Below are 22,694 nucleotides of genomic sequence, written 5' to 3'. Positions count from 1 at the left end.
GCTAGTGAGGACATTTGTTCTGTACTGTCTCAGGTGTGCTAGATGGGACATTGGTTCTGTGGTGTTTGAGGATTGCTAGAGAGGAAACGGGTTCTGTCCTATCTGAGATTTGCCAGAGAAGAAATGTTCTCTGTGCTGTCTGAGGTGGGCTAAAGATGATATTGGGTTCTGTGCTGTCTGAGGGGATTTACAGAGAACATTGGGTTATGAGCTGTCTGAGGTGTGCTAGAGAGGCCCTTGGACCCTGTGATGTCTGAGGTGTGCTAGAGAGGCATTGGGTTCTGTGCTGTCTGAAGAATGCTAGACAAGCCAAAGGTCCCTGTGCTGTCTACGATTTGCTTGAGATGACATGGGTTCTTACTGTCTGAGATGTGCTAGAGAACACCTTTCCCTAAAGCCAAGGAGGTCGGGATACTGAGCTTTCATAAGAGAGAATGTATACTGGTATGTTAAAGCAATGTGCTTTGGGACAAACAGCGAAAGAAGTGTTACAAACAAGCAGAGATATAGATGAGACATAACACATTTTATAACATGTTAACATAAAGCCACAACTGCCTGTTCAGTCTCATTAACCATGCCACTACCCTCCTGCTATCATACCATCATGATATGCCCTTGCCCTTCCCTAATCAATGTCCCAGTGCTGTGTAGGTGCAAAACCCCACCTTCCCCAGCTTCATGCCGCAGTGATGTGAGTACGACTGGAACACTTCTGAAACTAATGAAAATTCAGTTTCTACTGCCCGCCTTATATGCCCCAAGGGAAGCGGCTCCAAGCATAAAGGTTAGCCCCTTCCACTGGAAGTGGCATAATTCCCACACAAGAATTTATGACTCCTAACCCCTGTGTGTCTGTCATACTCACCGCCGGGCTCGGCATTTCGGCATCCAAGTAAACAGCCATCAGGGGCCACATGCATCTGTTTAAAAGGAGTGCAGCATGCAGAAAAAAAGTAGCCTGATAACATGATAGGGCCACTGAAGACGGGCAGCATCTTAGACTAGTATCAAGGCCATGGCTCACTCTACGGGTATACCCTTACACATTCCTGCAAAAGATGTGTTAAATCACACAACCTAGCCACCAGTATAAAGAATCAGAATGGAGCAGCCATGACCTAAGACAATTTTACAGAGTACCCCTATATGATCTTTATAAGAAATAGCCAGGTCACATGACCTAACCACCCATGGTGAGCGCCATATTTCAGTGATGTTCAAAAGCCTGAAAACATCTTGTGTGGAGCCGAAATGTAATCGCTCATGATCTTCCAAGGGGGTAATGTTGAGAGATCAAGAAATAGGGGCCCAACAGCCTATTAAGGCCTTAGAACTGTGGTTTATATGTCAAACCCCAAAATGAGGATGTATTTTGTGACGTCTGCAACCGTGAATATACAGGTTGTACAGGTGCATAATTACTATATAGGGAAGATGGTGGTCCTATTCATCGGAGTATAAGATCACCAGACATACCCTATATTTGACATTTCCAGACTTATCACCTGGATCATCTCAACCCTTATCTATTTATGATGCGGCTGTGTGGCTGAGAAAAGGCAGACACGCTATGTCTAGGCCAACCACGGGTTACCCTCGCTACTTGTGCCATTCAATCACATCATTCAGGCCTCCTTGTTCTGTCTAAATCCAACAGGCTTCTTTCCTGAAGAGTATCTCCTCAGCCTCCGGGCCACCTACGTCCATCTTTTCCAGTACTGTCCATCGAATATTCATGGGCCCATGGCCACTCTCCTGAATTAAGTTGTAAGTTTGCTTGCCTTGAGGGTACTGGTATATACCTGGACCCTGACTTTTGCTTTCTGGTTGGTTAGGCCAATGTAATGCAAGCCGCAGATGCAACTCAGCCTATATATGACATAATTTGAATTGCAATTGATGAACTTGTTTTGAAATCAAGTACATCCATCATTAAGAATCACACTCTAGGAAGCTTGCATCAGTCTACAAACTGTACACCCTCCGCAAAGGAAATGGCCAGATGGTACAGTAGTAACACACTTCCGTGGACCTATCTGGCGAGTGTGGACAAGCCGGTTCCTCAGACTTGTTGCTCTTTTGAAGGAAAATCTTTGCTGCAGCATTATGGTTGGGACCACATCAAGGAGATGCCTGTTCCTACCTATACTCTGTCTGATCTTTGTGGACAGGGGGCAAAAGTAGATACCACTGAAATGCAAAAAATGTTGGTTTTCCTGATTTTCTCTAGAAGGGTTGCATGTGGAGTGTTCAATGACCTTTTTCGTCCTTGAGTAACATCTATCCCATAATATGCCCTCTCCTTCAGGCGCACAACCAGCACCAATGACTGTGTGTCAAAGGTCCCTACCTTTGTGCAATTCACCTGTACCTGAAGAATTGACCCAAAGGGAGATTGTCTCTCAAAGCCCTAGAGTGGAAGGATTAATAATTTAGGCAGGATTTTCTGTCTGTAGCCTCGGGTCTTTGGCTGTAATATCCAGATCAAAGTACACTGCCATGTTTCTGCATATGGACCACGTTAAGTGGAGGCATGGGTCCACTCCATGACTCCACTGGAGAGACTTCATTAAGTTCTCTTCCGTACCAAGCCAGATACACAACATGTCATCTATGTAACATTTCCATAGATGAACATTGTGGAGAAAGTAGTTGGTGGCATGAAAGACGTAATTTTCTTCAAACAATCCCCCACATACACAGTGCAGGCTTGGGGCAAAAGTGGCCCCCATCGAAGTACCGGAGATCTGTAAAACTAGCTGATCCCAAAAGAAATTCCTCATGAGTGCCAGTTTGATACACTTAAGTACAAATGATTGCAGGGTATCATAGAACCATTTCTGGGCCCCATGAGCTTGTGCAGCTGCCACTAGCGTGGCATCTTGGGGAATGCTTGTGTACAGCAACTCAATGTCAAGGGTGACCATGAACTGGATAGTAGGGCAGCATTCAATATCATACACTGTATTTAAATATAACCATGGTATCACATACATAAGCAAGTTAACTAAACAGTGCCTCCCTTAAAAAAAAGTCTGCAAGCTAAGACAAAGGTTCTGGTAATGATTGGATGCCCGAGACTATCAGGCGTTCTGGTGGCAGATATTGTGCTTTATGTATGTTTGGCAAGATGTAAAAAGCTGGGGTCCTGATAAGGGGTTAGTGAGAAATTCAGCTTCCTTCACAGTAATCCACTTATTATCTTTTGCCTCCTCTACCATGTTTCTTATTACACCCTGTAGCTCAACCATTGGGTCCCTCACCAATGGCATGTAGTTGGTACGTACCCCCAACAGTCTCTTAACCTCCAACTCGTAGTCTTGAACATTGAGGGCCACAATTGTTCCACTGTAATTTGCCAGAACTCTTTGACTGGGACCAACATGGTCCTCGTATCCAACCCACACTTCATCGTGGCTGGGACAAAAAATTATCTTTGTCTTGGTCTAGCGCAACAAGTTGCCTGCAGTTGGTACTTTGCATTTTTTAGTTCTACTTTTATTTAGAACTTTAAACATTCATATCTCCTTTTCCCCTCGTTAGATTTTTGTCATTTTGTTCATTAAAATATTTATAAGTTGGAGTGGGATTTTTATAGTGTTGTATTTTTAATGTAATCTGTTTACGTAATTATAAACACTTTACACGTTTTCCTAAATTAAGCCTGTCTGTTCCATGCCAGGATTTCAGGTTTAAATTCCTGAAACGTTTACTGGACCAAACAAGAATAGTGACATTATTACTTGTGATGTACTACCATCTACCCCAATTAATAATACACTTAACATATTGGGTCCGATTCACAAAGGTAAACTATGAAGAAAGTCTAAGTTTATGCCTTTTGGTATTCACAAAGGGCATTTGGTAGTATTAAATTAGACTTTTGTCTCAGTTGAACTTGAGATTTGGGCTTAAGTTTACCTTTTTGGTCTCAGTTAAACTTAAGACCAAAACTTAAGTTTAACTGAGACAAAAGTCTAGTTTTTATACCCGTAAATGCCCTTTGTGAAGACTGAAAGTCGTAAAGTTAGACTTTTGTCTCAGTTTACCTTTGTGAATTGGGCCATTTGTCTGTATACTTGAAGATCAATTTGCAGTCAACATTTTCAGCGTGGCTGTAGAAGTGATTGTACTCTTCCTCCCCTCGCCACATTCCTACTGACCACACACATAAAGGGGTCGATTAGGATCGTGGACGGACTTGAGTCCGTCCGCGACCCCTGAGGAGGAGGGAACGTCCGCATGGGCTGCGGCGTTCCCTCCGATCCGATTAGGATGTGACCGCCAGGGTGGCGGTCACATCCTCTATCTCTAACATTGCGGCGGGTGCAGCTTCAAGCTGCACCCGCCCCAATGTAAAAAATGCATGCACAGCATTTGCGTGCACAAAGCGGCAGGCACCGCGCGGTGCCTGCTGCATTGTACACGCAAATGCAGGGGGGTACCATAGGTACCCCCCATGTGCACCCCCCACCACCCCTTCACCCAGGGGGCCCGCAACGGGCCCCCGAAGTGAAGGTCCGTATGCTTTTTCACGGCGGAAAAGCCGCCGTGGAAAAGCATAGAATTGCAGACATCCTAATATGCCTGGCGGTGTCTGATAGACACCACCAGACATGTTAGTACTTTTCTGCCACGGTCGCCTTCCGACCGCGGCGGAAAAGCTGCGGACAGATTATCAGACCCACCAGCCATCCTAATTTGGCGGTGGGTCTGTGGAGGCTCCGCTGCGGTTTTCCCGCATCCTCCGGGCCGGCGGTGGCTTCCGCCCGCCCGGAGGATGCGGGAATTCCGCAATCATAATGACCCCCTATATGTGAGACAAATAAAAAGAAGCAGGGATCACCCGCTAATCAATGTCTGTTTGAATCATTAGCTGAGCACACACCATGGGAAATTCTTTAATGGCTAAGTATAATGGCCAAGACAGGAGTAGCACTTCTATTTTTATCACTGTGCTCTGCCACAACAAAGTCAGTTTTAGCTGGTCGCTGCATTATTTCGCATTGGTGATGTTTCCCTATTCTAGGCATTAATATGCTTTTATAATTTTACTCATGCTGGTGTTTGTATTGGATTGAAGCTCTTCGCCAGTGATCAGTAACACACAGATATCAATAAGATGCAACTTACATTTTATTACACATTGCCACAACAACATAACCTTCCCCTGCCTGTTCACTTCTCTTAACCTTGCACTCCTCTCCTGCTTTCTGAACATTGTAAATTGCTTGTGTGGTTATGCACAAGGCAGTAAATCATAGGAAGGGGGGACAAATTATAGCCAAATACAACAAGGACGCCCTCAACATATATGAGGCTGTCGCAAAGAAGTATAAATCCATTCTATTTTCAAGGAGGGCAAAGACTGAGCAGAGCCTCATATCTGCCTCTCATCTATCTAGATCTCTAGTAGATGGTGGCAGCTTGTGAGACACTGTAGGCTGATAAACAGACCCTCAGATGGTACAACCAATGGAGAGTCTATTGGTATTTTCCAAGTCAGTAAAGCAGTCAAGGCAAGACAGAAGCAAGATGTACACACCCGCAGCAGAGCAGCTGGTGGTCGGAACAGTGTGCTGCCTGCTCTCCAGGAGCAGATGCTCTTCAACATGCATGCAAGAGAGGAAATCTCAATCAGTGATGGCCAGTGAATGCAGTCTTAACCGAGGTAAATGCCATTACTGAAGCAAGAATGATCCTGCCACTGGAGAGAAGAAGAAGCACGTTTTCAACAAGCAAGTGCCTTGCTGCCCTAAATTTACTGGAGAGAGGTTGCAGAATTAGATCGATGGTGGTCGCCTTACCAAGTGGCCAGTGTGAAGTGATGGCATTGTTGAAGATAATAATGAAGAAATTGAATAAAGTGGAGAAAACTACTTCTAGTGAGTTGTAAAAAAAAGGAGATGTGGGTGAGATGGCTGAGGGATTGGTGAGAGCATTGGATTTAGTCAGAGTTTGCAAGCAAACATGAAGAGCACAATCCATATCCTCAAAAACAAGACAGTGGGGCTATAAAATAACCTAACAAAAGTGTTTTTCTTTCTGTACCACCAGAGGAGTGTTACAGATGCAATACTTCCTTAGCATGCATACCTTTACTGCACAGGTAAGTATTTCTATTTAAATAACATAATTATGTTTTTTTAAAGAAATGGTTTAGGTGTGGGTAGTGGGAAAGGGAGGTAAGTGTAATTTAGAGTATGGGAATCGGTAATAGTAAAGGGAGGTTGGAAGGAAATTAACAACATGGGCAAGTTATGGGGTTCCCCCAAGAAATATATGTAAATATGTCTATATACATGAATATAAATCTATATCTATTGTAGTGTGGGCTGGGCCTTGTTGCGCACATTATTAAGTTAGCATAGGCCTATTAGAGGTTTAAACGCCATTTTACCTTTTTGAGGCTTTTGCACACAACACTGCATATAACTGTTGTAAGTTAGGCTGCGTGAAATGCTTCACATGAGAATGGCTTGTTTTCAGCATCCCTAGAATTACATCGTGACTCTGGTCTGCACACTGAGTTCTAAAACCTACAAGGTCATCATAACAAAGTAGCTGTTGTTTGAGCTGATCGGCACACGTTCTAGCCATAACATATATGCAGATGCAAGCCAACGTGATTCTGGCACCTTTAATATAAAATGTAAGCATGATTTCAGACACTTGTAAGAAGCCCGATTTTTCCTGACAGACAGAGAGCTTTTGCAGATCCTGATGTGATTCACAGCTGCTGATCTTGGAGGTATGGGGTCCCCCAAACAAGCCTAATAGACCTTCTATATTTTATACAACATAGTTCCTAGCTAGGGAGGGTGATTTACTAGGCACTATAGGACCTATCTTCACCATCATTGTAATAATATTTCTCCCTTTGTGTTTTATGGAATTGTAACAAAGCTGATCATATTATTTCAAATCATATGTCTGCTTATATTAGCAAAAATACTGCATCTTAGAGCACGTTGTTGAAATAAATATTTTAACCTTATCCGTTTCTCTTTTTTACTCCTGTTGTGGACTGGTATGAGAGTATAACAAAAGAGTGTTCTTGCTTCCCACCGTTCCTGAGTATAACCTAAGTCGCATGTTCTGGGTTGTCTAATCGTGGGTTCCTTTGCTATAGGATGAAGAGCTAATGTGACACTGATGCTAGCTGGTTAGGATTTCTAGGCGCTAAGGTGAGTTTTTGTTACACCACAAATCACTGAGGTCCTGGGTCTCTGTGCACAGTTCTGTGTAGGAGCAGAATCCCTGCGACATGGCACACCTAACGTTGTGGTCTTATTGTAAGACTCTCGAGTAGTGCTTGTATCAGTTCACGACCCCCTCACTATTGTTTCCGGTTGACAGTGGTGACGGATAAACCTACGTAGAATTAAATAGGTCTTTTTAAGCTTGATATTGTAAAATGGTTACTTTTGATTACTACCCAGTTGTGCTACATTACTTGCATTGTTTCTATTTTTTGTGTATCCTTATGGCGGCTGTTGATATCCCACAGCATAGTCGATTGGCTGTTTGCAATCATTTACAGACTTTCAACTTCGCCTTGGAAGGCATGGCAGTTGTTTTTGTAGTGAGTGCTGACGCAACTTGCCGGTTTGAGCTTTTCTACTCATGGGTTACGCTTCCAGCAGTTATTGCGGACACTAATGTGTTTCATACATACACTCCCACTGCCCTGCCTGTGGAGTACACTCCTTATAGGACACAGGAGATTCTGATTTCAGCTTGGCAGCACCGCGTTTGGTTTGATGGTGCCCTTCCCCACACTCTAACGGCAGTTAGTTTAGGTCCTTTGTCCATTCCAATCACGTCTTGGCCTGTTTTGGCTGGATTTACCCCGCACCCGCGTGCAGGGGAATGTCCCTTACTTGAATTGAGGCCCCTTTATGCCTCTGCAGTAGCGGTTATTAGGGCTTTGGTTCATTACATTTCCCGCAACATGCCAGGTGGGGGCCCTGGTGTTGCAGCGCATCCAGTTGGGCCGAACGGGTTGAGGCTTAGTCCCGTTATGGTTAATGCAGTTATGGGCAAGTGTCCGCAAGATAAGGATGAAATGCCTTTTTGGCTTGCCCGAGAAATTTGACCAACTGTGGAGAAACACAGGATTCTTACCATTAGTTTGCAGAAAGACTTAATACCTGAAGTGACTGACTGTACCACTTGGGGTATGATTTTTGCAGCAGTCTATACAAGATTCTTCGGCAACCCGTCAATGTCTGTCCTTCCTTCCGTCATTAAGCGTGTTCAGGATGAGCCGGAGGTGGCTGTTGAATTAGGAATGAGACTCGTTGGAGTGTTTGACGTAGTTTCCGATCTTGTCCTCGCTAACGTTAAGGGGATGGGGTAAGCTTCCAGGTGTCTAATGCTTTGCGCAATGTCCCTGAGGCAGAGAAACCCCGTCAGTTACAGAGAATTATCACGGCGGCTTATAAGACCATTGGCCGTAACAGTTTAGGTGTTAAGCCTTTTGCCAAGGCAGCGCTAAAGCAAACACAGGCGGCGAAGTCTGATAAAGCTGATCACCCCTCAGGTCCAAAACAGAATTGGACTAAAAACAAAAACAGGGGAAAAAGCAACAGAAACAGGGATCCCGTCTTGCCTCGGCAATACCTGAGTCTACTGAGCGCACTTATGAATTTTTGCGACCGTTCTATGATTAAGTCACCTGATCGTTTTCAGGTTCCTGATAAACGTTCTCCTCTCTCTTTAAAGGTTTCATCGGTCTCACCCACCGGTGGAGTAGACGGCGGCCTGGGGAGGGGTGCAAAGCAAGACCCACCCTGCAAGGCTGACGGTAAAGGCAAGAAGGACGACTCTTCACGCCAGAGACCCCAGTTTCAGAAGAAGAAAGTTGCTGCTGTAACAGCGAGATATGCCACAGATAGTGAGAACGCAACTTCGGAATCTGACATGGGCGCTGACGATGTTGGACAGCGCGAAGGAGATTACAATAGTACGAGTGGCGCGGCGTCCACTACTGAAGGTGGCAGCGACTGACAAATTTGTTGTAGTTCAGACAGCTGACGGTAGAGTGGCTCCCCCTGAAAGACTATTTGAAATTGTTCTTTTAATTGAAGGTGACATACAGCGTACGATAAAAGGGGTATTTTGGGAAAATCGAACTACTACCTATAACATTTTGTTGGTGGAGGTCGACTGGCCACCACCATATTGTTTAGCAGCTCCGCAAGGGGAGGAGGTAATCCTCCCTAGTTTTGCGCACACAGTGCGAAGGAGCAAGCCATGCATTTTGCAGAAGATTGTGCTAAGGCCCTTGCGCCTACTTTGTTCCGTACTCACTGTGGTTGGGACAAATTTTCCCCCAGACATGAGATTCCCTTACGGTCTATGCCAATTAGAATATCAAGGTGTGATTGAAACATGTGTGTCTCCGATGAATAACCCTCTTTTTACTGTGACCAAGCCAGATGGCTCGAACCGTTTGATATTAGATTACCGCCACTTAAACTCCCATTGTCGAACGTGCGTGGTTCAGAATACTCACAGTTCTGCTGTTGTGGATAGTCTCGTGCGGAAAAGGTTTAAAACCAGACTTGACATATCCAATGGCTTTTTTGCCCACAATCTGTCCCCTATTAGTAGTCAATACACAGCTTTTACCAGTGGTGGCAAACAACGCAAATTCCATCATTTGGCTATGGGCTACAAAAACAGTCCAGGCGTCTTTGCCACCCGCATAGTCTCTCTTTTGGAGGGGCTCGACACAGATGCATGTTGGTATGTGGATGACATTTATCTCACAGACGACGAATAATGATGTGTGTCGTATAGACCACATTATTTACCGTTTTGCGAACTTTGGCTATAAATTCAACTTTGCAAAATCACACATTGCAGAGTACACAGTGTTGTTCCTGGGCTACGAGCTCAACAATGAAGGTCAAGGTTTGGCTCCTCACTTCCTGGAGAAATGCCCACAGCTGCGCGCTCCCTCAACACTGAAAAAACTACAATCCTTACTGGGCTTTTTAAATTTTGGGCGTACTTACATTCCCGATTATGCCCAGCGTATCCAGCCACTTTACGCTTTGGTACAACTTACTTTCTCCAAATCGTGCTGGCTGCCTACACATACAGCCATCTTGCAATCTTTGCAGGCTGATCTACTGGAATCTAAATTCTTGTTTACTCGTGATAACCACACCAACCTGGTGATAAGAATCATACCAGGAGCGGTGGGTTTCACGTACCTCACTGTTAATTTGGGTGACACAGTCCCTATCGCTTACAAGTCACACTTGTACACTTAGGCTAAGTTGCATTTTTCCACTGTAAAACATTTTTTGACAGCAGTGCAAATGGCAATTCTTAAGGAATGTGCACTGTCGCAGGGAAAATGCATTTTGGTTGTTACTCCTTATCCTGCCTTGGAGGCAGTGACGAAAGCCAGTGTACCTAATTGAAAGGTTTTGCACCCACGGTGGATACAATGGGCCATGTCCTTGACATCTCCGGATGTCAGGTTTATTTTTGATTCCTCTCTGCAGGCTACGGTTTCAAAGCACGCATATTCTTCGGCCTGTGCAATAGTGGTTGGTACCATGGTGGATGGTGAATTCAAGTTCGATGTTGTGCATACACAGACATTAGGGGACTGTACCGCCCAATTGGCAGAGCTTCATCCTCTGATGCTTGCATTGAGTACACGGATCCCAGTGTGACTACTCTTATCATAAGTGACTCTTACTACTGTGTCCAATCATACAATGACAATTTATTCTTTTGGACTCAAAATGACTATCGTGACTCCAAAGGATGCACAATAAAACATAAAATGATCTTAGTTCGAGTGGCTGAACTTAAAGAACGGCTCCCACTCGTGTTTGTATTTCATACTCTTGGCCACCAGCGTGTAGGAGTTCACGCTGTTGGCAACAGTCTTGCCGATGAAGCGGCCAAGACAGCAGTTGCAGCATATTCAGTAGCAGCAATTAACGTTCCAAAAGTAAGATTGATGATGATATCTTGGCAGCTATTGCCGCAACAGAGAAGGGAGGTAATTACCAGAAAGGTTTCCCTTCTAAATATTTTTATCATTTAAGTCCTGATAAAGTTCCTTATGTGAGAAATAATGACGTTGGTGACAGGTTGATTCCCAACACGGACCACAGACAGACTTTGATTACAGTGGTTCATGAGGGCATTGCCTCAGCATACGCCGGCGAGTCGGCCACTGTATCTCTCCTACAGCAGCGTTACTGGTGGCAGGGATTGTACAAACAGACGCGTGATTATGTCCTTCATTGTGACATATGCCAGCAAATTAAACCTTCTACTGCTGCACGCCCGCCACAGACGCACTTGTATATCTAGCAAACCACTTGTGTGTGTTTATTTAGATTACTGCGGTCCTTTCTCCTCTGATACTGCGTATAAGTACTTCTTAGTCACAGTTGATTCGTGCACACGCTTTGTGTGGTTGTGGCCACAAAGGAGTGCTGATTCTCGAACTGTCGTAAGGGATTTGCGTGTCTTTGTGGGAATTTTTTCATGTGGTACCTTCTATTCGGACCAGGATCCAGCGTTTGCCTCTAAGGCATACAAGGATGCCATGCATTTATTGGGGGTTCAAGTCAAATTTTCATCTCCATATCAGCCTGAGGGCAATGGTGTTGTGGAGAGAATGAACCGTGACTTAAAGCAATCCTTGATGGGTAGAGTATTAGGTACAGGCCGGAACTGGCTAGTCCACCTGAATAGCGATAAGCGTGCACTAAATAATCTCCCTAGAACGTCTCTGAGTTGGCGGACCCCATACGAAATGCTCTTTGGCATAAAAATGTTTCTTCCGGACCTTGATGGTCTAGACATGGCGGCGTCTGCTGCATCCTTTGACATAAATGAACATTCTGATATTTTACAGAACCTACAAAAGACCAGAGACAGTCTTGCAAATGAACATTTGCCCTCCACATCTGATGCTGCGTTGCAGATTCCGGTAGTTGGCTGGCTACCCCGAGTTGGTGAACTGGTCCAAGAAAAGGTCGCAAACAAGAAGGAGTTTGGTCCCTCATGTCGTGCTCCAGTTAATGTGCTTGGCGTGCAGGGTATAAGAACAGTCATTTTACCTCCACTTCCTGGTCGAAAGGAAAACAGGTATATCTCCATTGACAATGTCAAGCTACACAGAGTGGCTGATTCTTCTTAGTATGCAACCTGCGGTCTCTTGTCCAGCTATGCAGCGAAACTCTGTTTTGGTTCCGACACCTACTGCCGCACCTGATGTTGCCATCGAGATGACTACAGTTCCGAATCCTTTATTTACCCCACCGGCTGGTGATCCTCTTGATGTTACTGAGTACACTTATCCCGCAGACTTATCCATGCCTGATTTAGAGAACTCTGTGGCCAATCAATCACGTTTTTCATTTGACACTGACAACTACCACATCAAAGTGCCCTTCAAAAGTTTCAATTTTTGTTGTTTCATTTAAAAACATTTTTTAATTCCACCACTGACTTACATTTGGCTGGTGTTTTTTTCAATTTCTTTGTTCATTTGTTCATGTCCATTGGATTTGTGGTATATTTTTTCCGTCTTGTGAATGGACACTATGTTAAAGAAAGAAATACAAGTTGACTACTTGATGGAACTTTGGCACCCCACTCCTCTTCACACAGAATGAAGAGGGACCAGGCTTTCATGAATATCACTGCTGGGCCTGTCCTAGATGGGATAGTATGGGATGCTGTAAAGTTTTTCAAATCCACTGACCCACAGAGGTTATTAATGTCCCTAATGTACTTCGTGTTTCAACGGGGGATGTGGTTAAACAAAATATTCACTCTGATGATTGGGACGTCCAAGCAGTAGAAGCTCTATTTTCAGATTTGAAATATTATGCTGCCTTTGAGGCTGAAGATTTGTATTTAGATTCTGCTAATGAATGTGATTTATTTTGTTATCAACACTATGGAAATCCTTTTCTGCACAAAGCGAACACTTTTAGGAATGTGGTTAATTACACACAGTGGGAACATTGCCCGGCTCCTGTTGAAGGCAGCTCCAAAACTCTTTTGAAGAGATTTTCATATTTCACCGATTTTAATCAATCCAACCCTGAGGCATTTTATTTTTAAGATGACTGAAAGGTCCTCTTCCAAGGTTAGACTTACCTACACTAAATTACTGTATTCAAAGTCCTTTATAGACCAATTGGCCTTAGGGGGTTATGAGCTGTGGAAAGATACCTTTGATCCTAAATCTGTTTGGGGTTCTAAACATTGGCAAGTGCAAGGCACTGAGGCTTTGCATCGTGCATGTCTCATCCCGAACCATATGCTGTTTCTGAATTCGACTATTTCTCAAACCACCTGCTTTGGATTGGCTATGTCTAAAAAATGAAATGCCCCGTCTTTTCCTGATTTGGGAGATTACCCCAATTGGAACAATCACACTAGTAGGTCCCTTAGTGACTTAAATGCAATGTTACTAAATTCGTCATTTAAAATTTCCAGTTTGGATCCCCAAGGTTGGCTATTGTGGAACAAAAGGGCAGATGCAAGCCAGCATCGTTTTCTAGGTTTAACCCCTGGCTATACACAAGTTAGGATAGACCCCCATTTTGAAACTAACCATGCTGTCACTACCTATTCTGTTGGCAAGCTATGTCAGTCCTGGCTCAGACACTCGACCTTAGTGTCAGTAAAACTCCATGTGTCTAAATTGACTGACGCCGTTGACTTGAATGACTTTGTCAAAGGTCCTGCAAAAGGCACGTCCAAAAGATGGATCTAAGCCGTTTATACCGAAGTTTGGAAGTTGGCCCAAATTGAAGCTGCTTCTTAGGTTGAGATCTATTGATCAAGCTAATTTAGAAAAAGTGCTTGCAGTTGTAGATAATAGCATTAACACACTTTCTTCCAGGATTTATAGATTAGATAACATTGTTTCTTCTGTTGTTGATATTATGCAAGAAGGTCAAAATCAATTGCGTTCTATTACGCAGTTTGCATGGACTTTACAAATGTTAAAGGCTTGGAAAGTGCCTTGGGACTACATTAACACTTCTTCATTGTTTTTGCCGTTTAATCTGACTGTCAATCAACAATTTATGTCAATCAAAGATCCCACTTTGCACTTTTGCATATTGAAAAGTTAGAACCCCTACCATTTTCTCTGGCCGAAACCAATTCAGCAGTTTGGCTTATTCACGGGTTAATAATGCCACCTTTTCAGCTGTTTAAATTTGAAGCATGTATAAAACACTATGCCATAGGCAGATATGAACCACTGGGTCCGCATATCTCCATGAAGTTTGGTCTCTTCCGTTCATCTATAGGTGTCTGAGGGAGGGTAAAGAAGTTTATTTAAAAGGTGAAGATTGCACATCCACACCCGATTACTCATTGGTCTGTAGGACTATACAATTGCACGGTTCTTGCAACCAGGAAGCACTGAATTTAGCGTGCCTTTTAAAAGGTACACCAGCTCCGGCTATTACACCGATTTTCACGTTGTTAGCAAATGGTAGTTATTTAATATTAAATAATGAAGATTGCTGTGGTATGCTGCCGGGAATTCTTTACATAGTGACTGTTTCCCAACGTGTAGTCTGTTGTAAAAATGTACTGTTTCCTCCTCCGCATGGGAAGCTTGATGTATTCATCTGACCTTCCATTCCGACCTTTAAGGCAGAGTTCAACAAGATGAGTCAAATAAGGGCCCTTTTGTCTGAAAAAGAAGTCTCCCTTTTATCTGCGCATGAGACATTCGTCCTTCACGTGGCTAATACTCGTACTGAGGTACATGCCTTATTAAACACAGATCTCCCCCTGCATTTTGGTGCGTTGATTCACACTGTCTTTAATGCCTCCTCGACCACGGGCTTTTTTTAAAGTAATACGGTCTGGTCTTGTGACTTCATTCCAAGCTATATTTGGTGTGATACCGGCATTTTTTCATTTTATTTTTTCCAGCTTCTTTGGCGGCTTCCCGTTAATTCTCGCTTTGGGTGCCGATGTACTGCTGTTAATTTGCTTGCTCCAAAACGGTAGCACATTCTATTCTGTGCCCCACGACGGTCTGCCCCGGCTGCTCCAGCTTCATAACCGGATACTTGAATACTATGTATCGCTACCTCTGGCGACACTGAGTGTGGCATATGGTTTATCTTTCTGGTTTTCATATTTTACATGCATACAGCCAGTTTTCCACTGCCTGGATTGCAGATTTGAATAGGCCCTCGATTTTTGTCTCTGCAACACGGTGTGGAGTGTCATCGGTGTCTCCTAACTAAGCATGAGCGCAAAATCCGTTACGCTGGCGGATTTTGCGAATTTTCGGTAAATTCGTGATCCGCGAACTCCCGCGAATTTACCGCAAATTTGCAAATCCGCGAGCGGCGGATTCCGGGGGCAAAAGTTCAAGCCTTGCTGGCCTGTTGTAACTAATTTACGATGGCGCCGGCAAGCTGCCAGCGCCATCCTAAAATAGTTACTAAATTAGCTTCAACAGGAAGCTCTAATAGATAAGATAAAGCAGGTGCTCGAGCGCCTGCTTTATTTTATCTATTAGAGCTTCCTGTTGAAGCTAATTTAGTAACTATTTTAGGATGGCGCTGGCAGCTTACCGGCGCCATCGTAAATTAGTTACAACAGGCACAAAACGGTGGCGTCTTCTTGAATAAATATGAAGGGCAGGGTTCATTCTGGCACGACGGTCCTGGCACAAAAATTAAACCTCAACCGCAAGCACTTACAGATATCAATTAAGCATGTGCCCTAGTTGAAGCTTAAATTCAGTGACTCATTCATTGCCCAAAAAACAATCGTGATCGTTGGCAAGGCTGGGCAGATGTGCCTTCTTCCCAAATATACCATCGAAAATCTGCTGTGATGCTGGACAGAGGCCTTTGCATCCTTGACTTTCACGAGCGCAATCCTCGTGCTGTTCTTGTGGCCAGGAGCTTCTGTATCTTCATCTGCTGCTCTGATCGGTCTCTGACCTTTTAGACACACAAGAGGCATGTGCACTTGCATGGAAGCCCCGTCCGTTTGGCCCCGCCCACACACTCGTGGTGTGCACCGTCTTCCCGCCATTTACCCACTATGATAGCTCACTCAAGAAACCCCTGCGCCCTTCGCGCGATTGCATAGTAACACACACCTGGTCGCTGTAGACAACTCTCTGGCACTTTAGGTAGCTGTAGTGTAGTAAAAGCACTATACATTTACCCAACGAGGTAGCACTTACTGATTATCCAGTAGAAAGTACTCCAGTTGAGTAGAGGTATGGCACAAAACGGTGGCGTCTTCTTGAATAAATATGAAGGGCAGGGTTCAATCTGGCACGATGGTCCTGGCATGGAAGCCCCGCCCCAAATCCGCCGATCCGTGAATACGCAAATCCGTGAATCGTGGATCCGCAAAATCCGCCCATGCTTACTCCTAACCCGGATTATGACCTACTAATGAGTCTGTTAGTTGCTCATGAACTAGATTGTTCTGGAGTTGAGATTCTGGCTTGCGCAGCGGCTCATGGGGGTCCTGGGCAATTGGAACATATGGACTGCAGCCCATGATTTTCTGGCACGCAGTTATCTTGAAATACACCCGAATTGTCCTCTGATGGTGCTAGAGGCTCCAGCTGTTGAGGACCATGTGTGTTCTTTCCATTTCTGAATTGGAGGGCTGAAATGTTCGCTGATGACAACAACGACTTCCTATTGGAGGCAGTTGCAATGTACTGTGCCTATATGCTGTTGGATTGAAGTTATGATTTTTTGTCTGCTTCATAGGCACTTAAGGGACTGATGAATTTTTTCTTTTAATTTTTTCTCTATCACTTTTCAAGTTACATGTGTTTTGACACAATATGTCCCTGTTGGATTTTTAAAAAAAAAAAAAATTTGGGTTACTAATTCGGATTGTACTCCCAATCATCCACTTTGGCACAATTTTTAACTTGGTTCGGTCTCATTCGAACTTGAACTCTGCATTCTAGAAATGGCCCCTGCTGTGTTCTTCGATCAAGGGAGGGTGTAGTGTGGGCTGGGCCTTGTTTTGCACATTGTTAAGTTAGCATAGGCTTATTAGAGGTTTAAACGCCATTTTACCCTTTTGCTGCTTTTGCACACAACACTGCATATAACTGTTGTTGTAAGTTAGGCTGCGTGAAATGCTTCACATGAGAATGGCTTGTTTTCAGCATCCCTAGACTTAGATCGTGACTCTTGTCTGCACACTGAGTTCTAAAGCCTACAAGGTCATCATAACAAAGTAGCTGTTGTTCGAGCTGATTGGCTCACGTACTAGCCATAACATATATGCAGCTGCAAGCCAACGTGATTCTGGCGCCTTCAATATCACACTGTAAGCATGATTTCAGACACTTGGAAGAAGCCCGTTTTTCCAGACAGACAGAGAGCTTATGCAGATCCTGATGTGATTAACACCTGCTGATCTTGGAGGTATGGGGTCCCCCAAACAAGCCTAAGAGACCTTCTATATTTTATAAACCATAGTTCCTAGCTAGGGAGGGTGATTTGCTAGGCGCTATAGGACCTATTGTTACCATCATTGTCATATGATTTCTCCCATTGTGTTTTATGGAATTGTAACAATGCTGATCATATTATTTCTAATCATATGTCTGCTTATGTTAGCAAAGATACCGCATCTTAGAGCACATCGTTAAAATAAATATTTTAACCTTATCCGTGTCTCTTTTTTACTCCTGTTGTGGACTGGTATGAGAGTATAACAAAAGAGTGTTCTTGCTTCCCACCATTTTAGTGAGTTTAACCTAAGTCGCAAGATCTGGGTTGTCTAATCAGTGGTTCCTTTGCTATAGGACGAAGAGCTAATGTGACACTGATGCTAGCTGGTTAGGGTTTCTAGGCACTAAGGTGAGTTTTTTGGTACACCACAATTCACTGAGGTCCTGGGTCTCTGTGCACAGTTCTTTGTAGGAGCAGAATCCATGCGACACTATCTAGCTATCTATTTGTGTGTGTGTGTGTGTGTGTGTGTGTGCGCATGTACGTGTTTGTGTATATATATATATATATATATATTTTTTTTTTCCAATAAAAAAAGGTTCAAGCTCAGTTAAGAAAACATATTTTCCGTATACAAACTACACACATTAAAAAAATTCTGCAGTTATTTTCATAACTTTCATTTACAATGTATCTACCACCTTCAAACTATTATAAGTAGCGGACCTCGTTACACACTCTTTTTAGATCGCTAACCAGACAACAATAACTATAACTCGCCACTCTACCATTCACTGTGCTGTGACAAATATTCTTAATTTGAAAAGTTAAATGTATTGTTTGAATGCTATAATTTCACATGCCATCAGTGATGAGGTATGCAAGGGAATAAACAGTGCGTGGAAAAGAAATGAGTTATAGTTAATGTAGTGTGGCGTGTGAGGTGACAAGACTGTGTTTGGCGGTGTAGAACTTATAATGATTTGAAGGTGGTGCATAAATCATAAATAGAACCTATAATTGTAAATATACAATTTCTAATGTGTTTTTTATTTTAAGTTGGGTTTAATAAATGTGTTTTAAATCTCAGTGTGGAGTGTCATTGAGTGGAGTGTAGTACACTACAGTGAAGCAGAGTGTCATAGAGCCTAGTGTTGTAGAGTGGAGTATTGTTGAGTGGAATAGACTGCAGTCAAATAGAGTGGAGGGTTCTAGCGTACCACTAAGTGGAGTAAAGTGTCATACATCGGAATGGCGTGGTGTACTGTATGATGGAGTGCAGCAATTTAAAGTGGATCGAAGTGGGGATGCCTTTGGAGATCATGAATTAGAGTGTGGTGGTGTGGAGTGTCATTGATTAGAGTGTTGAAGAGTGGCATAGAGTGTAGCAGACTGTTGTAGAGTGTAGTAGCATAGAGTGGAGTTTAGTGGAGAAGAGTGTCGTATAGTTTCGTGTTGTCAAGTGTAGTGTTGTGCAGTAGAGTAGCAGAGAGTCTCGTACTGTACAGTATCATATTTTGTGACAACACAATGCATGGTAGAGTGGCGAGTCATAGTTAACGCTGTCTGGAGCAAGTTGAAAAGAGTGTGCAATTAGGTCCACTACTTATAATAATTTGAAGGCGGTGGATAAATTGTACATGAGAGTTAAAAATATAACTTTAGAATTTGTAAAGTTTGTGTAGTTTAAACTTGGTGTGTATAGGGAAAATATGTTTTGCTAACTATAACTAAGCTCTAGCCTTTGTTTTTTTCATTGAATGTCAATGTTGTTTTTAAAGTTTAATGTGTTCAAAGTTGTAGAGTCCAGAGTCGCTAGTTGAAAGTTGTTATGTGAAGTGTTGTACAGTACAGTGGAGGAGAGTGTTGTTTAGTCTATCATCACAGAGTGGAGTATTGTAGAGTGGAATAGAGAGGAGTAGAGTTGTAGGTAGTAGCGTATTGTACAGTTTAGTCATGTTAAATAGTGTAGTGTCATAGAATTAGGTGTGGGCGGAAAACTCCGCTCCGCCCCGCCCATGGAGTCTGCAGAGATGTGCCTGCTCTGTGTTCCGTGGAGAACGCGGATTAGGCTAATCTCCGCACACTCCACAGCAGAGCGGAGTTTGCCAGTCCCCACCTCCACCCCCTATTAACAATTAATTATACATTAATAAAAAGTAAAATAAAAACACTTACACTTGTGGAGAAGCGTGGCTCAATGGTTAGAGCGGCAGACCCTGATGCAGAGGTCTGGCCCGGGACCAGGGTTCAATTCCCGCTTTGGCGGCTCTTGGACTCAATCTCCCCGGACCTGATAATTCTCACCTCGGTGCCTAGTCTAATCATGGGTCCCACTCTGTGACTCTGGGCAATAGCTTGCTTAATCTCCACAACGGCCCCAGCAGTGCTTGGATGCCTGGCTTCACCTTGGGGGTGCCCAGGAGTGGGCATTTCACATGGAAAAGCCAGGAAGGGTTCCACAGCGGTATGAGTGCAGCGCCAGGACGCCCCGTCTCGTGGGCAGCCGTGCGCTTTACAAATACAACACATTTACATTTACATTCTGCGGCGTCCCCGGGCTGCCCTCCTCCTCTTCCTCATCGTCTCTTGGTAATCCTTGAGAAAAGTGCGCATGTGATCTTGTGCGCATCAGCATTTCTTGCTAGAAAAGCAAATGCGCGGGCACATGCTCTTGGTCAGTTTTCACTAGGATTACCCAGAGCCGGCGATGAAGAGGAGAAGGGCAGCCATGGATACTCTATTGCAGGTAAGTGCTTTATATTTTGCTTTTCATTAATGTATAATTCATTGTTAATAGAGGGGTGGAGGCAGGAGGTGGAGTAGAGTAGGGTGTTGTACACTGTGGAATAGAGTATGCTGAGTGGAGTAGGATGAAGCAGTGTGTTAGAGTTGAGTATTATCAAGTGGAGTGTCATAGAGTAAAGTGGAGGAGAGTGTCATAGAGTGGAGTGCCATGTCATATAATGGATTGACGTATCATAGAGAGAATTTGAGTGGTGTGTCGTTGAGTGTCATACATTGTAGTACAAAGGCATAGAGTAGATAGGCATAGGGTGTAGTACAGTGAGGTAGAGTGGAGTTGCCTACAGTGGATTAAAGTGTTGGGGAGTGGAGTGGCATAGAGCAGAGTATAATACAGTGGCATAGAGTGGAAAAAAGTGTAGCAGAGTGGAGTATAGTAGAGTGGAGCACACTGGAGTCAGGTAATGTGAAATGGGGTAAGGTGTCATAGAGGGAATGGAATGTATTAGGCTAGAGTTGCTGAGAGTGCAGTTAAGTGAAGTGGCATAATATACAGTCTAATAAAGTGTCATAAATAAGAGTGTTGTACAGTAGAGTGTAGTGGGATGCTCTACAAATTAGAAAGTGATGTAGACTATTGTAGAGTAGAGTGGCATGCAGTCTAGTTGATTTATGTACAGTGGAGTACTGTACAGTACTGTTGTAGATGGCATAGAGTGACGTAGAGTGGAGTGGAATACAGTGGAGTAATGGAGTAGAGCGGAGTACTGTGCCAGAATAGATTGGAGTAAAGTGGGGTGCAGTAGCATACAAAGAGTTCTGTACAGTGTCATATATTGGACTAGAGTATTGCAGAGTAGAGTGGAGTAAAGTGTTGTACAGTGGCAGATAATATAGAATAGTGTTGTTCAGTGAAGTGAAGGGGTATAGACAGGAGTAAAGTGTTAGATAGGGGCATACAGTGTAGTAGAGTGTTGTAGAGTAAAGGTGCATAGAGTACAGTAGTGTGTGAAACAGTGGAGCTGTGTAGAGTAGATTATTTTATAGTTGTGTAGTGAGAGGTAAAGTCTTGTACAGTGGGGTAGAATCGAGTGAAGTGTGGAGGAAAGTACAATAGAGTGTATTGGTGTGTCATAGAATAGAGATGAGTGGAGTCAAATGGCATATTGTAAATTAGATTGTGGTCTCGTACAGTAGAGTGGACTGCTGTGTTGAATACAAAAGTGCTGCATAGTGGAAAAGAGTGTTGTATATTGGAGTGTACAGGAATGAACTGGAGAATAGAGTTTCACAGTGGAGTGTACAGGGATATAGTTGAGTAGAATGTTGCAGAGTGTCATAAAGTATGGTAGACTTTTACAGGGTGGAGTAATATATAGTGGAAGAGAGTGCCATACAATGGAGCGGTGTAGGATGGAGTGGCATATACTGAAGTGGCATAGAGTGGATGACCGTAAAGTTAAGTAGAATATAGAGGAATAGCATAAACTGGAAACATGTACAGTGGAATGTAGATGTGTGGAGTGGCATAGAGTGGCATAGAGTGGAATAGCATAAAGTGGAGTGTTGTAGAGTGGCATAGAGTGGAGTAGGATAGTAGACCAGTGTAAAGTGGGTGGCATGCATTGAACTGGTGTAGTGTAGAGTCAAGGAAACTTTTATGAATAGAAAGTGGTGTCTCAAACAGTAGAGTAGAGAACTGTGTTATTTAATGTTGGAAAATGGCATAGGGTGGATATGAGTGTTGTACAATAGAGTGTATGCGCATAGATTGAGTGCAAATTTGGACAGTTGAATAGCGTAATAGTTAAGTAGCTACAGTGGTGATGTCATTTGAGATGTCTTAAAACGCCACTTAATGACCATGACTTAATGACCATGTCATGAGTGGCGTTTGTGACGTCATCCGCAGTGCATTGGGGGACGTGAGTTAACTATAACGGCTGAATTTCTCTGGTTTTGTACGAGTGAAATGTCAGCCTAATTATAACGTCCCTGAAACCTCTGTTTTTTTCAATGAATTTCTAAGGATTTTCAAAATGCAATTTCCTAACTCTAACGTCCATGAAATCTGTGTTTTTTTCAGTGAATTTCTAAGGTTTTTTAAACCATTTTATTTATGAAAAGATGTTTGTAACAATTTATTTCTTTTTTTCTATGATTTCTTTACGTATTTTTATAAACTTTAAAAATAATTATGATCACTTTTTTAAAATATATATAACATAGATGATCAAAGATTTATAATGTTATTTATTTGAACTAACATTGTTTTCTTGTTTTTAATTTTGTACAGTGTGATATTATATACCAGAATTTTGAATTCAAAAAGAACATTTATATATAATTGTTTAGCATATCTTTTACGTTTTTGGCTAAATTACATTTTACATGATTGCTTTAAATAGTATGAAAGATTTTTTGTTCTTTTCTTATAACTATCTTCTTTAAATATAAATAAATAAATAT

General features: G+C 43.1%; 1 protein-coding gene across 1 annotated transcript in view; it reads right to left on the bottom strand.

Annotated features, from left to right (window-relative positions):
* The window catches only part of LOC144790945 (solute carrier family 2, facilitated glucose transporter member 11-like), a 525,594-nt gene that overhangs the window by 112,106 nt on the left and 390,794 nt on the right, over positions 1-22,694 (bottom strand). The window lies entirely within an intron of this gene.

This window comes from Lissotriton helveticus, chromosome 11, assembly GCF_964261635.1.
Source record: "Lissotriton helveticus chromosome 11, aLisHel1.1, whole genome shotgun sequence".
In the NCBI taxonomy this organism is placed as follows: Eukaryota; Metazoa; Chordata; class Amphibia; order Caudata; family Salamandridae; genus Lissotriton; species Lissotriton helveticus.
The sequence above is the reverse complement of the archived record's forward strand: the minus strand, read 5'-3'. Positions and strand labels throughout refer to the sequence as shown.